General features: G+C 36.3%; 1 pseudogene across 1 annotated transcript in view; it reads right to left on the bottom strand.

The window, feature by feature from the left end:
- LOC306873418 (glutathione S-transferase C-terminal domain-containing protein-like) overlaps positions 1 to 18,027 on the bottom strand; it is a 51,811-nt pseudogene that overhangs the window by 17,052 nt on the left and 16,732 nt on the right. Inside the window, exons 6-8 of the transcript XR_013785836.1 lie at positions 5,391 to 5,506; positions 5,077 to 5,121; positions 4,514 to 4,642 (exon numbers count right to left, since the gene is read on the bottom strand). The product of XR_013785836.1 is annotated as a glutathione S-transferase C-terminal domain-containing protein-like (transcript). The remainder of the gene's footprint in view (positions 1 to 4,513; positions 4,643 to 5,076; positions 5,122 to 5,390; positions 5,507 to 18,027) is intronic.

The raw sequence follows: 18,027 nt of genomic DNA, 5'->3' as shown, positions 1-18,027 counted from the left end.
ACCGGTTGCCCACTGAAGCTAAGCAGGGTTGAGCCTGGTCAGTACCTGGATGGGAGACCTCCAGTGAAAACTAGATTGTTGTTGGAAGAGGTGTTATTGAGGCCAGCAGGGAGTGCTCACCCTGTGGTCTATGTGGGTCCTAATGCCCCGGTTTAGTGACGGGGACACTATACTGTCCAAAAAAAAAGAAAAGCACCGTCTTTTAGATGAGATGTTAAACCGAGGTCCTGACTCTCTGTGGTCATTAAAAATCCCATGGCACTTCTCGTAAAGAGAAGGGGTGTAACCCCGGTGTCCTGGCCAAATTCCCTCTACTGGCCCTTATCAATCATGGCCTCCTAATAATCCCCATACACTTGATTGGCTCTATGACTCTCTCTCCACCTGTAGCTGGTGTGTGGTGAGCGCACAGGTGCCGTTGTACTGTGGCTCCCAGCATGTCAAACTTCATAAAGAACAATAACAAAACTTTTATAAGTTTTTTTCAAATTTTCAAGCCTGTAAGCCAAATGTTTTTCAGGTTTTCCATGAAAGAGATAAACAACAATAAGCAAATATAGTATACTTTAAAGGTTCACTCAAAATGTCGCTCCAAACCTGCAAGACCTTCATTTATCTTTGGAAAACAAATTAAGATATCTTTGATGAATTCCAAGAGCTCTCTGCCTCTCCCATAGACAGCAAAGATCCTACCACGATCAAGGTCCAGAAACGTAGCAAGGAGATCTACGTTGAAGTAATCCATGTGACATCAGTGGTTCAACTGTAATTTTAAGAAGCTACGAGATTATTTTGTGCGCAAAGAACGTATGCAACGTATGCCCGCGGACACGTTGGTTATGTTCAGATCAAAGCGTTCAGTGGATATTCTCCAAAATGGTGCTAAAGGGTGGACGAATTGTTGAATAAAGTTGTTATTTGTGTTTTCTTTGCGCACAAAAAGTATTCTCGTAGCTTCGTAAAATTACGGTTGAACCACGGATGTCTCATGGATTATTTTACTGATCTCCTTGCTACGTTTCTGTGCGTTGATCGTGGTAGGATCCTTGCTGGCTATGCGAGGGTCAGAGAGCTCTCAGAATTAATCAATAATATCTTAATTTGTGTTCTGAAGATGAACAAAGGTCTTACAGGTTTGGAACGACACGAGGGTGAGAAATTAATGAGAATTTTCATTTTTGGGTGAACTATCAACTAACAACTTAATGCAATCAACAAAATATCCTATCGCTTGCACAGGCACTAAAAGAGTCAGCTATAGCTGATGTAAGTCAATGAATATTTCATCTCCACATGGAAAAATGTCTGAGGGGAAAAAAAAAAAAAAGATAAACCTAGGATGGTAAATGACAAATTGTTTTGGTGACTGTTCGATATGAATCTTGCATGTTCTTACTTTTTATGATTGTGTTTTATATTAGTTGCCCAAAAGAAGCTCTACACAGAGATACAGGTATTAGTTTTGGGAAACAGTGAAGGTCTGATAAAGCCCCTTTGTGTGGGCAGCAGATAAACCCCCAAACTCGGCCGCGTGTGAAGCTCAATACTGCAGCCACAGCTCTCTGTGGAGATGAGGCCAGGGTCCAAACATCTCATTACTGCCAGAAACAAACACAAGAACTGCAGCAAGCACATACTTCCTCATTTATTACAGACACAACGGTGTCCCTCACATTTTTTTCATCAAAATATTTGCCAGTGCTGTACAAAAAACAAATAATTCAGTACTAATATTTTATAAAAAGCAAATATATTTCTGTCTTAAAGGTCAGAGATTGCTTAACACTGGTATAATCCAACTAGACTCTGTAATAGAAACTTGCCGTCTCATTTCTAATATGTTTGTGGTTACAACACTTCAGCAAATGAAAAACTATGGAAAAACTGAATGCAGTCTGTGTGGATAGACTCATGTCGATGAGTCAATTTCATCACTCAAACGCAGAAATGAGAATCTCACTCGCTTTTGAAACAAAATGAAGGACAAACGTGAGGGTCAACTGCATAATTAATATGGATGGCAGGTAGAATCAAACATGCTGCAACGACGGAGTGCCAGGATCCATCCTTTTAAACAGACTTTACAATGCAAATGAAGAGATACCTATACCTTCTGAAAAAAATGTATGTTATTCATGTGAAATTATTGAAACTGCTCGTAGCAAGAATTCAACAAAATTATACAACAAAATGAGATTTAAGCCAAATTATAAATGAAAAGGTGTCCTTTTATTATTGCTGGGACATTTCTTTGTGAAATTAAAATATGTAGAATAACATAACTAAATAGAAATTTTAAAACAACCCCCCAAATCAAATAAATCTCTTCATATAAATAAACTAAGGCTTTGCCTGTGCTCTTTCGTTTAAAATTAGAGGCAACCACTGCATTTTAATTATGATCCAATCATGCAGCATGTGAAGTTTTTAATCTAAATTAAATAGTTTTTAATCTAATTTAAAAGCTTAGCTAATCTAAAAAAAAAAAAAAAAAAAAAATCGAACACCAATTGTGATTCGTTTAACATCTCAGCAGATTTAAATCGTCACATATTTATATCGATTTTCAACCGACTTGAGGTGCATTGTTACATCCATACTAATTATTAAAGCAAAACTGCATTATATTACGAAAGACTGCAAAATATAAGAATTTAGATCTCACTATGTCAATAATATATATGGCGTTATTTTACTGCCAAATGTCGAGAGCGCATTTTATAGCGCAAAAGTAGATTAATATAATGCGCATGCGCGAATCTCCGCTCGCACGTGGATTTCCTTTGCTCTCGCACAAAACCAGACGGATATACGGATATACCCTGCGCGCACTTAAAACGTGTCTCTCCTCTGGATCAAGTGTGCGCGCTCAAACTTTGTCCTGTGCACTGGCACATCTCTCCATGCCCTTGCACTAGATATTAATTATTTTCACACATGGATTAAACGTCAAAAGTTATCAACCAATCAGATTTTTCTATGACTGACCCATGAAAATACTAGGCCAACGTGAAGAGGGAACTGATCCTGGAATTTCTCAACAATTTAATAATATTTAGTCATATCAAATGTATATTAGAAATGACCCCTCTGAGCGATTCATCTAAACAAACAAAAAAAGTATGATTCTTAAAGTCCATGTGGCCATACATGTATTGTGTACTTGGGTTGGGGGAAAAAATAATATATATATTTTTTAATATATATTATATATCTTCTGAGTTAAGACAGAACTAGGGTCAGATGCACTATTCCCTAAATAGCCTACTTAATGTTGAGACCAAATACAACACTATAATGAATTTATCATATTTGTGATAACATCACTACATTATATTCTATGGGTTTAATGCATTTGCATACAGTGTCATTACCTATAACTGTATATTCACTGTTTTAGAGGAGAGTGCCATTGAATATGTTGCTAATATGAAGTGAGTTTTCATGAAAAGAAAATCTAACTAAAATCAGAACTGAAAACAAAAACTGGATTTAAAAAAATAAATAGATAAATAAAAACTCCCAATAAATGTCCAAACAGCGATTCTATCAGAGCATTTAGTGTGTTATGATATCATCGTTTACAACTATTTTTGCACTATCTTACTAATTTATTGCACGGATTTTAAATTCAGTTGAGATATCTGACATATGACATAACATTGAGCTTTTATATGAAGTCTTTAGAGCCATGGGCTGTTTTTAGATAAATCAAGGGTTTGAGCAACCATAGTTGGACAGAGATTATTTATATGTACAAATCATCCAAGCACCTAATTTCTAGCCATTTCAAATATACATTTGATTAACATTGCTAAATATAACTGGAAAGAAATGAAAGATCCTTCTTTGATTCAAACATAAAAGATATAAAGTAAAACAAAGTAGCCTACAATAACCAGTGTGTTAAAACAAAAATGCCACAATAAAAATAATCAAGGAAAGGCCCTAATGAAGAAATCTGTTTCAAGATATTTTTTTAAAGTGCATAATAACTTTTGACAACGTTTAAATCAGGTGCGAAAAGAATTAATCTTCATATATATATATATATTTTTTTTTTCAACCCAAGTACACAATACATGTATGGCCACATGAACTTTAAGAATCATATACTTTTTTGTTTGTTTAGATAAATCGCTCAGAGGGGTTTGACTAAACAATTAGACAAAGTAGTTTTTGTGCGAGAGCAAAGGAAATCCGCTTGCGAGCGGGGAGATTCGCGCTAACGCATTACATTAATCTACTTTCGCGCTACAAAAATGCGCTCTCGACATTTGGCAGTAAAATAACGTCATAATATATTACACACACATACTTAAAGCATCATTCATGACAATAGCACAAATGCTGGATGAGATATGAACCAATTCCTACACAACACACAAAATTACAATAACAACACCATCTAAACAACATCTGTAAATACATTTAACATACTTGCTAAATCAATTTCTGTCTTGTTCTTCACAGACATATATCATGCATACGTACAACAAAATGTGGCGCTCACCCCAATGTTGAAGTTTCCAGTGAAATATTCGAGGTTTGTCTGGATGAAGCCGATGTTTGTCAATCCGAGCTGAGCGCTTCGGTCTCTGGCCCTGACCAGTGACTCCTCTTTATTTTCAATGAGAATAACCTGATCGATAACAAAAAAGGGGATATTTCACCATGCCAGATATAATATCTTTTACAGTTTACTGGTTCATTGCCAAATTGCTCATTGATTCTCAAACTGCTCTTCTTTGAAAAGCCATTTCATCAAAAGGAAAGAAAATCAGCAGAGAAAACGAAGTACATCTTCTAAATGACTACCTAATAATCCATTGAAGCATCAAATGTGTATTAGTGCTCAAAGAGTATTCTAATCAGGGCTGATGTTCCTATTCACGCTGGTTAAAGTACAATCTTCCCAAAAAGGTCTTTGGGGGGAAAAAACAACAATAGTGTGGAATCAGTTTATTTTTCCAGTGTCTACAAATGAGGCCACCTGGGAGGAAGACAGATTTAGTTTCTCTTCTTTGACTCCTTTAACTCGAACTTGCTACACTTGAACAAACCAGAAAGTCTTACCTGACATTTAGGAAGCGTGTACGCCAAAACAATCCCAACGTGCCCCTAAGAAAACAAACAAAGAGAAAGCTGCAGAAGATCTTGGAGAATCAGACTTTAAAGAGCTCATCAGATCAAAGTCTGCTGACAAGAACACAGAATATTGACCTGTTGCTCACAGGGTTTATATGTATGCACAGAATAACAAGAGCACTCCCTAAGATTACACGAGGTGACAAGTGAGGAGAACAGATGTTTACCGACACGCATACAGACTCTCGTAAGAAAACAGAGACAAGTCCAAGATGGTTTTAAAATGTCAGAAGGCAACTTAGCCCCCTGCTGCAGAAATCCACCACCGTGTGCCCGGGGCGGGCCAGCTCCGTCACCATGGCAACCAGGTTGTCGAGCTGCTGTTGTTTGCGCACGGCGCGGGAGTCTGACATCTTACCTTTAGAGAAAAGTGAACGTTAAGACTGAGACGGCCAACAGCAACACACTAAAACAAGATTCTTAACAAAAGCCACAGTAAAAATGAGTGTCCGTGTTACAAATATTACATGAAACAGTAGATAATGTACAGCCAGCAGGTAATCGCAAAATAAACCCAGATCAGAATCAGTCTTAATGGGTTTATTTTGAGAATGACCAGCTGATTTTGCATAAATAAGCAAACAAATAAATAACAGACTGATATAAATCAGATAGATATAAATAAAACAACAAATAGATATAAATAAAAATAATAGATAGATTCAAAAAAACGACTGTTTTGTTTAAATTATTTTATTATAAGAGAAGAAAGAGACTGGCATAGCTATTTATGAAACAATAGATTAAAATAATATGAAAAATCAAATAAAATAATGAAACAAAAAACAAACTACGGTCTTTGTTAAAAATGTTTTAATTATTTCATAAGAAACTAAAAAGGTGAAATGATTCTAGAGACAAGCAAAGATATGTAGGAAATAACAGATAAATAAATAAATGAATACAAACTATTGTTTTTGTTAAACAATTAAGAAAAAATGTGAAAGCAAAGCTATGTAGGAAATCAGCTTTATATTATAGCAAATTAAATTATTATTTATATATAAGTATAGTGAGTGAGTATTGTGATTTATGTATAAGTGAAGTGAGCACGAATATTTCACTACATTACAGACATTCAAATATTTAAACAACTTCTGAAAAAGCCATGGTTAAGAAAGAAATTGGATGTGTTATTATTAATACCATAAACATTTGGGTATTAATAGAGCTGGACTTTAGCTGCTGAGAAGATGTGTTTGTTCAGGTGTGTTTGATTAGGGATGCAGCTGAACTCTACAGGACAGTGGCTCTCCAGGACCGGCGTTGCCTGCCCCTGCACTAAACAATGATCAGGACTCAGAATGAACGCTGTAAAAAAAATGTTTTCACATTCTTGATTGCTGGAATGTTGTTATTCTGGTTTATATACTGTTATTTAAAAAAAATGGGTATTAATAATACATATTCACAAAACCTATGCATGAAATACATTGTTATTAAGCACATAAAGGGTCAAAGTAGGGCATGTTAGGTATCATAAAAACTACTAATAAGACATGTGGTTGTATAGTGATGAGAAGAACTCTTTAGTACTTACTTCGTTTGGCAAGTTCTTCGCTCTGAACATCAGTATAAACAAGCTAATGAATACCTAAAAACACCATTCGCTACATTTAACATTCTTACAGTTCACAAATGGAACAGAAAACTGCCAAGCGCACTTTCAGCTGGGATTAAACGGACTGAATTATTTCAACGGCTGTGTGAGAAATGTTAAAATACATTTTTACACCTTTTTTTCCTAGCCACTCAAGTCGTCTCAAACTTTAATTGGAGTTGAAGGCTGTTTTCACACAGCCACACTCTCTGCCACGGGGAATAAATTTGCAGCAGATTTCCTGTTTTGAAGCGAGTGCTCAAGCTGCGTTGAAGAAACACCATCAATGTAATATAAATCACAGACGCGTATGCTGTGCACTGCTGCGCTCATTTTAAGCACAACTCTCTGATGAGAGCGGAAGTGCTACCTGGAGCCAAATAGGAAACAAACCACAAAACAGCCTAACAAAGCTATGTACCATTTTGTTTATCATGTGTTATCAAAGCCTGATAATTAACGTCTATGATTCTGATCAATCAGGCTCAGGTGAGGAAGAAAAAAACAAACTGTCTGATTCTTTTGCAAAAAGATGCCTGTGGAATTTGCATGTGTTTTCTTTCTCTAACAGGATTGAGCGCTATCAGAGTGGAGGAGATACACGGTATGCAGTGAAGATGTAACTCATTAACCGAGAGCACAGTCTCTGAGAGGCAGACATCCAGAGGAATGTCGGCGTGCTGTCAAAAAACCCTCTCTCTCACATCAAGAGAATCAAATCCTTCTGAAAACCTGCAATCCTTCCAATGAACAATGAGCTTTTGATATTTGAATTCTAATGGATTAGAATTCTAAAATGAATTTATTGTGATATGCTGATTATCGTAATTCATTAAAAGCACATCCAAATGAGCTGATTAGCAACAAGTCCAAAAGAAGATCATAAAAAGGTATTAACATGTCTGCGACAGAAAAGTAGAGAATTGAATAAACAAAAAAGTCTACATATTTATATTAATCATAAACCCATCACTGGCTCACAGTCCACAGCAAGCCATTTTACAAATGAGACTGTCAATTTTATCATCACAGGTTCCATTAATGATCCCATTAATCTCATTTTCAATAATTTGCTGTCCTCTCAACACTGTCAAAAAGGAAAAAAAACGAAGAGGGAAAACACACACACACACACACACAAGGACAAAAAAATAAGTTACTTAATAAAATAAATACATGTTTGAATCCTGTGAATCTCATTTCACATAATTTGCTGTCCTGCACTGTCAAATCAAAAGTGACTAAAATGCCCCCCCCCCCCAAACCCCTAGTAAGTTTGGATCCTGTGAATATTATTTCCCATCATTTGCTGTCCTTTCACCACTGTCAAACCAAAGTGGCAAAACTAAATGTATTTAAATGTATGTTATTTAGAAATCACAAAAATCACAGTAAGGAAATAAATAATCATAAAAGAGCAAAGAAAGAAAGAAAAAAGAATCACTACAGCAAAATGTGACTCAAAACACATAATGATCAAGCTCCAACAAAAGCTGTATTCTGCAGACAGAAAACTCTGGCGCTGAGAGGGATGAAGGAGAAACCAAGCAGAAAGACGTTCACAGAATAATGAGATATATTGATCAGGCACAGTTTTTAATTTACCTGAGATTGTGAGCCAGGTTTGGTTCACAACGCCCTGCAGTCCTTTGAGACAAACTGAGTGATAGTGGAGACATAATTGAGACGAGATGCAAGCAAGATGTGTATATGTTGGGAAGAGAAAGGATGAAACAAATAAGAAAAGATCATGAGGCCCAATCAGAGCTGCACTGATACAATCATCCACCAGTATTGCAATTCTTTTCCTCAAGATGTTGACTTTAGATCCATGTTTATTTATGTGCCCTTTCATATATTATGCGACAGTTCAATTAATGAAGGAACAGACTGTTTTAATAAACTGACTTTTCTCAGTGTGGTCGCCTACATACTTTAATTACTACCTCTGAATGACATCACTCCAACAACAATAACAACCATAATGTACAGTAATGTATTGATCTTCAGCGATGGTTATATCAGCTACATTACAATGCTGGTTTAAGAGACCCATTTTTCCATTAACTGAACTGTAGGAGATAATATAATAGGAGAATAAAAAATCTGATTGCATCAATGCAATATTGTAAGATATAATAATAGGCTAATAATATCATAACCTAGTAAAATAATTACATTTGTACATGTTTTTGAAAAAAGCATATTATGCTCATCAAGGCTACATTTATTTAGTTAAATATAAAGTAAAAAAGGCAATATTTGTGAAATATTATTGCAATTTAAAATGCCTATTTTCTATTTGAATATATTTTTAAAATGTAATTTATTCCTGTGATGTAAAGCTGATTTTTTTTAGCATCATTACTCCAGTCTTCAATGTCCCAAGAACCTTCAGAAATCATTCTAATATGCAGATTTTTGCAGATTGTTTCAGTATTTTTTGATGAACAGAAAGCTCAAAAGAAAAGCATTTATTAGAAATAGAAATCTTACGTAACATTCGATCAGTTTAATGCATCATGCTGAATAATAAAAAATTTTATAAATCTTACTGATCCCAAACTTTTAAACAGTAGTGAATCGATACGTGATTCAGAACAGCCAATTATTGCAACGTGCAATGTTCCCACTGAACTAGCATTTTCAAAACTGACAGAATAGAGAAGGAGAAAATGAAAAACAGCGTCTCTCTTTTCAACATAACTCAGCTTATAAGAGCTTCCAATAGCCTTCCAGCCAGCGAACCAACAGGAGAATATTTTCCAGCAATCCAGACCTCAATTTCCTTCCTTTCTGCTGTAAAGTGTGAGTGTGTGAGCATAAGCAGGGGATGGGAAGACACAAAAGCAGAAAACAGGCCCCTCGAGTGGACGATCTGAATAGAGTGCTCAAGTGGCTACATCTGTGTTTGCGAGATGAGGAGGCCTGAATGAATGCATTTAAGCAAGAATTGTTCAGGAGGACATCCTCAAGTTTGTTTTTCTGTTAACTATTCACAGTCACAGCTTCAGTGAGACATTGGGAGTTGGAAAAAAATATACAGAGTTAATAGATAAAAGGCCAAAGTCTGTGTCCTCAAATCACTTGGAGGGGAAAATGTGGTCATGCCACCCACCATTGCTTTTTTTCAAAGCTACCTTTTATGAACTAAAAAAAGCAAGCACTTTATTGGTGGGCCACATGTCCACCTCAAGTATACCACAGTTTTATAACTTAAAGCATCACTTGTGCTGCTGCTGCACTTTTTTTAGTTTGTGGAATTTTCCTTTTCATTCTATTCTTCACAATATATGCCGTTAACACTGTGACATGAGAACACAAACACTAATGAGGGAGTGTAATTAGGAAGTAACGACTTTAAAGCATTGAAGAACTGAGAGGATTTGAACACGAGCAACATTTTGCTCACATTCTGGCTTCTCGGTCTATATAAATCCATTAAAAGCAAATGTGCCACTTTTTTTGCTTAAATATACAAACAACTGAGCCAAACCTCAAAGACTTGAGCTCAACCAACATTTTTCTCATTTACGAAATAAATATTTTGTTCTTGTTGTTCTGGATACTATTCAGTGGCACAAAAGAGTGAAATCTGAGCTCAAGACGGAATGCTGCAAGATGGAAGTAACAGAGCCATGAAGAGGTTAGAAACAGGTCACATTTGTATTAATTGCTTTTTTGACATCTGATCTTCACAGCAAAAAAAATTAAAATCCACTTCTACTTCTCAAATACTGACACATTTAGGTCAATCACATACAAGGTTAATTCTCAAAGTAGGCAAACAAGAGTTTGAAAGCATATTTGCATTATCCAGCGTGTATGTGAAACACTCCAGACAGACATCATGACGCGGCTCTGTTAAATTAAGTCTAAAAGATTAACCACACAAACATCTGCATTAAAACACAAACCATGATACTGAAATCATCTGCTGAAAGGAAAAGAAGCCTTTTAAAAAAGATGATTAAAGTGGAAAACTCAAATAGTCAAAAAGTAAGCATTTGAAAAAATATACAATAAAATAAAGAGTGGTAATACTGTACTTCACAGATATACTGCCTAGGGTTGGGTATCGTTTGAATTTGATCAATTCCGATTCTTATCGATTCCCAATTTCAATGTGGTTATAAAAAAAAATAAGTCAAACATTTAGGTATCAAACATATTTATTCTGTGTCTCCTTTTGCAAAACATTTTAATTGCTAATGAATACCATGAACAAAAATCAGCCGGCTACATAACCGGACTCGATTAAGAGCTGTTTGTGTGCAAAATAGAGCTGCACGATTCTGGACAAATTGAGACTTTTTTTAAATGCAGGTTATAGTTCTCTCACAACTTTGAGGAAAAAATATTAGGCAACTAAACAAAATCTCACAGAATTTATGAATGAAATGATTCAATGACCAACTCAAGATTTACTTGTTTCATTCATAAATTCCATGAGATTTTGTTTAGTTGCCTAATATTTTTTTCTTCAGAATTGTGAGAAAACTATAACCTGCATTTATCTTAAGTATCCGCATCTGGAATTGATTTTCGATTCCCAACCCTAATACTGCCTAAATGTTTAAGATTAGATGTTTTTTTTAAGAAATTGATACTTTTATTCAGCAAGGACACATTAATTCGTCAAAAGCATCATGTGACACTGAAGACTGATGCTGAAAATTCAGCTTTGCATCATATGAATAAGTTATTTTAAAATTAAAAAAATAACATAACTAATAAAATGTTAATAATAATCAGCAATATTATTGTTTTTACTCTATTTATGATAAATAAATAAATAAATGCTTTTTGTGAGCATAAGAGGCTGTCAAGAACATAAAAAAAGAACTTACTTTTGAACAATAGTTTGTGTAGTACATGTCCAAAAACCCATGATATTATTCATGTACTCTTTGTTAGTGAACTAGCATGGCACTACCATATAGTGGAGCAGAAGATGTAGGCCTATATCCACAGATATCACGATTAGAAAGAAAAAATTAGATACAAAAATGAGCATTAGTTATATACGCAGCCTGCAGGTCATTTTCCAGGAATGCAGAGACATTTTCTAAACCGAACCATCTAATGGCCTTTTAACGACCTCTTAGCGATTTCTAAGAGAACATACACATGAAGTATGACAGGAAGGCTGTTTTCTGACAAACTAAAGGCTTGTGCCTCTCCACGATTACATTGTTCAGAGGAAACTGACAGAGCTGTGGGGACGAGGCGGCACAGCCGACATTCTCTCCCCAGCCCTAAGCTCTCGTTTGGAGACAGACACATTTGCTTAGAAAGAAAAACAGTTGTATGGTGAACACGTCCATAATAAAGCATGAGCAGCAGCGCTGGTGCAGCCCATCTGGCTGAGCTCACGTTCCCAGGGATTGTGTGGGAAGGCTGTGGGGGAAGTTAGCGGAAGCTCAGAGCCACTTCCATGAAGTGACTCTGAGGTTAACCAATATAGGGAAACTCATTAGCAAAGATGGCAGCTTGATTAGTGCACCCGTTATTGGCTTACCAGCTTTTTGCGGAAGGGCAATGAAATAAAAAAAGGGTAATAAATGAATACAGAATCTTCATTCTCACAGTGACAACGAGCAATTAGAGTCAGGGTTTATTCTGCTCACGTACAGCACTGGGAGAGGTGTCTGCTTTTGTTTTCTCTCTAAAACACTTCAGATCGTCCCCCAGTGGAACCGCCACAGGTCAGTCTGTCCTCACAGAGGCACAGAATATACACAAAAACTCAGCAATAAAACAAACAGAGGGAAACCTGCATGAAAATCCCAAAAGATAAGTGAGCAAAGTTTGGCCCTGCTGTGCAAATCTATTCAAAACTCCTCTATAAGCTGAAGGTCTCTAATCGGGCATCCATCAGCGATGTTTTGTGCCTCGGACGACAATATCTCAGAGATCACAATGTAAACAGGGATGCCTTTGTTGAAACTTGAGTTCCAGAACATTCTTGAAACTCTGAGACAAAGCGAGATGGACCCAATTGGGCCTAAAACAACCAACGTTTAATACTAAGAGGGATCTCTTTAAATTACTTCTTTCAAATAAGACAAAATGTGTTTCAAAATGAAAAAGAAAGAAAAGAAACAGAAAAACTGACATTTCTTATGATGGAGGGGGGGGGGGGGGGGGGGGGTTATTAAAAAGTGAAATGAAATGATATTGTCGTTATGTCAAGTTCTGGTATTATTTAGTTATTGGATCTTCTGTAATTACATAATTTAATTATTTGAAATAACTATTTATTTTTAATATAGTACCAGTCCTAGTTTCTGTACATAAAAAAGTTTGAATACCAATAGCTTTGTGATTAGAGAAATACTAAACATAAAGGTGGCTTTTGGGTCAAAAACGTTGGGAACCACTGCCATAAAGTCATGTAATAAATTAATATAATTCATATTTATTAAATCTACTTAATTTTACTGTTATTGCACTAAGAAATCTACATCTTCTAAAGGCCATCCCATTTTTGGGTCAACAATGCATTCTACAGTAAGTATTTGGTATTTGAGTTGGTTTAAGTTTGAGCGCTGGCTGTACATGTTCAGGATTGTTAGCCACTTATGACATACGGAGAGATTTACAAAGCCATAGAGCTTCGACAGTCAATTCCAAATGCAGTTACAAGGAAGGGTGGACTCATAAAACGCACCTGATTATGCTGACCATCTAAAACTGCAAACATCGTTCATCGCAAATTTACAGACAGAGGCACCGTAAAAACTTAAGCATGTGCACAGAGAAGAGATAAAACGAAAGCTTTCACTTATATGCCAATTTAACCTCCAGTAGGGAATTCTTCAGAAGGAAGGACACTGCTGATCAAGATCAGACGCTGTTGATGCTCTTCGTTCTGATTCTTCATAGGTGGTTCTGTAAAGAAAGTGTTTCACATCCTAACATGATGTTCCCTGACTGCTGCTCTGAGGGAAAACAAAATCACTGCAGAGTTTCTGAAGAGAGTCAAAATAACTGCAAAACTCAACCTCTTGGGCAATTGGAGAACATTTTATTTTTTCCAACACAATTTGCTCTTACAAGAACATGGTGTGAAAAAGGGAAAACCGGCACTTGGCCGTTTCACAGTAAATAAGCAATAAAGCAGCACAGGAATGCGGTAAGATCAAGAGATCAGGTTAGCATGATTTTAGCAAGCGACATATAAACCATTCCTTGCATTACAGTAGATGTTTTCAAGTGCCCAATTTGTTTTTAAAGGTTCTGAAAATGAAAATGTCTTTCCTTGTCTGCAGTTTTTTACATCTCTGCTCAGGATAGTTACTTGGAAAGGTCACATCGCATACTTCTACAGGCCCAACGTCAGCTTTCACCAGCTATTAAGGACCTCCTTGGTTCTGATGGATGTGCACACCTCATTCTTTCAAAGACTTTGAGAAGGAGAAGAGTGACGGCGAGCTAGAAAAAAGGAGACCCATCTCCAGACAGACTGCTGTCAGATTCGGTTTATTAGTGAACCAAAAAAGCCATGCAGAACAGCCATTAGGCAGTACGAAAAGAAAATACGACGTTATTTGAGCAACCCTTCATTCTCTCCATAAGACTGCACACAATTGAACTGTCAAGACAAGGACCGGATTCTAATTTGACAGAAACGCCCAAAAGAGCGACCCACCTGGGTAGCTGGATGCAGAAGCAGGAATGATAAAAAGCCTGCTGGGATTTATGCCCTTTCAGCCAGAATGATTCCAGTTCTGACAGGAACCATCCGATCGAGAAATGTTTTACTCTCACAGAAAGATGAGCACGGTGCAGAGAAGTCAGGATTTAAGAGAGGTCTGGGAAATGATCTCCATCTGAGAAAGAAAACTGAGAATCTTTATAGATGCTAGAGCCTAGGTACTTGCGGCTTGAGAGCCACATGGGACACTTTACTGATAGCGCTGTGGCTCACTTCCCCACAAAATTGTTTTTGACTAAGGCTTCTCAGTTGTAATGATGAAAGTTGTAGAAATTATTGCAGAACTTCCCTTACATTTGTCATATCAGCTGGAATAATACAGTTACATTTTATCCAAAGCAGCTTTCATGGTGCAAGGAAATATGTTTCCCTTATGAATTTACTAGCAATTGAATGACAGACAAAATAAACCGCAGAATCCCAGTCTGAATTACAACTGGCTTATGGATTATGATAAATAATGAAGAACTTTGAATTTATTAAATAATAACTCCATGAATTATTATAATAGTTAAGAGTTAAAGGCACCAGCAACAACATCTGCCCAAATTCTTAGGGGACCATTTTACCTGAATGGTCTCACTTAAATTTTCCACTTCAAAATAAAGACAACATTACCCTGCACAGCTAAATAATTACTGTATCTACAAATCTGTCATTAGAATATAGAGAAAACACGTTTTATATGCAACATTTGTGGATCACTATTAGGGATGGTCATTTTTGGCAATTTCTTATTTCGATCATCGATACGTTTAAAAAAACCCGATTAATCGAGTAATCGGGGGCGGGGCATGGCCGTAATGGAGATAATGAAAATATCTGAAGGCTGTTATGAAAATGTTAAAAATAAAAATATGACATGAAAACAAGTCTATGAAAACATGACCACATGATTAGATGTTAGATTATGATTATGATGCAGCAATGCTATTAAAAAAAAAGTATCTAAAAAAGAATAGCTGCCTGAGGTGCTATTCTTAGGTGCTGAGAAACTAAATACTGGTAATATGCAGCGCATTCAGCTGCATGTAAATACATGTTAACATCCCAACGCAATCCTATTAGATTAATCAGATGTGTATGTAGCTAACCCAGACATCACTACTTGACTTCGAAGCAAGCTTCTCTTTCTTCTCACGTCTATACTTTGAACTGCATACTGTTGCAAGCTAAACAATCAGAGCTCAGGGTGCCGCCCAAAGTGCTGCAACCAATCAGAATTTTCTTCTTTTTTTTCACGATCATCGTTTTCATGATAGATCATCGCTGTCAGACCAAGTAATCCAGTACTCGATCGCTGATGCACATCCCTAATCACTATTATCCAGTAACAAATAAATGAGCTCATTTAACCTCACAGCTATTCAGATTGATTAGGTATAAATCTCTCAAATGCTGATTTTCAGAAAAGTCAAGATAATATAACTCTCTCTAATGTACATCTACAGACATGAACGGCACTCAATTTTCAAAAACACTGATTAATTTAAAAAATGGTGTCTTTTGAACCAATCGAGAAAGGTTTCCTTAAAATGTGTCATTTTTCATTACAAAATACCTTCATTCAACTAAAGACTCAACATTAAGTGGTGCAATCATAGGGCTTTTATTAAATCTTTCTATTCCAAACTAAATAAATTGTCAGCTTAAGTAGAAGAGCTTTAAAAGCTAAGTTTCAGATACACTAGGTGTTATGGCAAAGCCATTTAGTTGGGAACACCCGAACACCCCTATACATCAACACACACTACTTCCTCAGGAAATAATCTGTACTTAACACCCAATCCAACACCGCTATGATAACAACGATGTCCTCATGCGTACCTTCAGTATGTGGGTTCATGTTAGACAAAGACGCCGCCAAAACATATATATGCCTAGTCTGGAAAAATGTAAATACAGCCTCTGAAACCGAACCTCACCCTTACACCACCTTCTAACAACACGTCAGAGATTACATTGTTCCACGGCAATGTGCACAATAGTTGTTCTGTTTGTCTAACACATCTCTGCCATACCAGAGAGTTTCAAATTCACACTCGAGTTGTCAGGGTGTTGTAAAAACAGCCGTGTCGGGTGCTGACCTCCCTATGAAGATGCATCTGTCAGATGTGATGAGACACCCACGAAAGGTGCAGAGGTAAATGCACTAGATGCCGTTTCATCCCATAAACTCCATCATGAGGACTCTCGCTTACCTTATTCAAAGTGTGATATAGGAATAAAAACTGAGGCATCTATCTTGCCTTTAACATCATGTTATCATTCAACGGAGAACTTCAAGTGAAGCAATGGCTCCCTGAACTGACGTTGACGGATGATTGAACTCCAGGAAATAGCTGTAACACCTGAAGACAGCAAATACACTCAGCACATTCCAAGAATGACCTACAGTATATCCATCTTTTTGCACCTGCATTGTGGTGTAGACTAAAAAAAAATGGTGTGCAACTCACTAACTGTGATGCATCTGGAAATATCTAAGATAAATTCAAGCAGTGGTAGATAAAACTGAAAAAGGCCCTCAAAAAGATTGTAGCAGTCATCACTTGGCTTGCAAAGAAAAGTTTTGTCAGGAAGAAAGGAAAAGTGGAAGATTCTGACATTGTCAATTCAACAACAGTGCTTGGTAAACAAGGACGCTGGCACTGTTTTTTTTATCATGCTTTAAACCTAATGAGGCCTGTATCACACTACTCAAGAAATGTCAGCAGCTAAAGGCTTAGAATATGAAAAAAGGACACAAATTTGGCTAAAAACCCAGAACACAAGCAGTTTTTTGGAAGAGCTGAACAACATTGATCCCAAATTGCTAAGACCAAATAACTCTTTCCACACCATAGATCAATAACCGTGACAAGACTCTTCACAGCCCCTTAAAAGGAATAGGTGATAATTAGGTGATTTTTTCGCAGTTTAGCAAGAGCATTTTTAGTGGAAAAAAAAAATGAAGTGAGAAAAGCAAGAGTTTTGAATGTGACTACTGGTGTTCTTGTAAACAGACTTGACTGAATGCAAAAGTAAACTGTTTTATTAAGACTTCGGCACAAATTATATATATATATATATATATATATATATATATATATATATATATATATATATATATATATATATATATATATATATATATATATATATAAATAAAAATGTAAAAAAAACCTTGAAAGCCAGTCATTTGAGAGCAGAAATCCAGTATGCCCAAGTGGACATTCAGGGAAAAAATAAATTTGACAGCTAGACAGGAGTTACAGGAAGAGGTCAGCATCTGAAGGATGATGGCTAACTGCAGACACCGCGTATGAAATGAGAATCTGAAAGGGAAGAAAAGATGATACAGATAAAACACAGAAGAGTGAGACATGAGAAGGGTGAAGAAAAAAAAAATGCAAATAACACTTAATTTATGGTTCTTTGTGGCCTGATTCAATGCATTATTCAGGATAACAACAGAATAACACAGCATGAACATTAACATGGACGAACTAAAGGCTGAGAAGAGAGCAGAAGAGATGCTTGTTTCACACTGTAGCCAGGCTGTAAATAACACCAGCAT

The sequence above is a fragment of the Barbus barbus genome (genome assembly GCF_936440315.1).
Source record: "Barbus barbus genome assembly, chromosome: 8".
Lineage (NCBI taxonomy): Eukaryota > Metazoa > Chordata > Actinopteri > Cypriniformes > Cyprinidae > Barbus > Barbus barbus.
The sequence above is the reverse complement of the archived record's forward strand: the minus strand, read 5'-3'. Positions and strand labels throughout refer to the sequence as shown.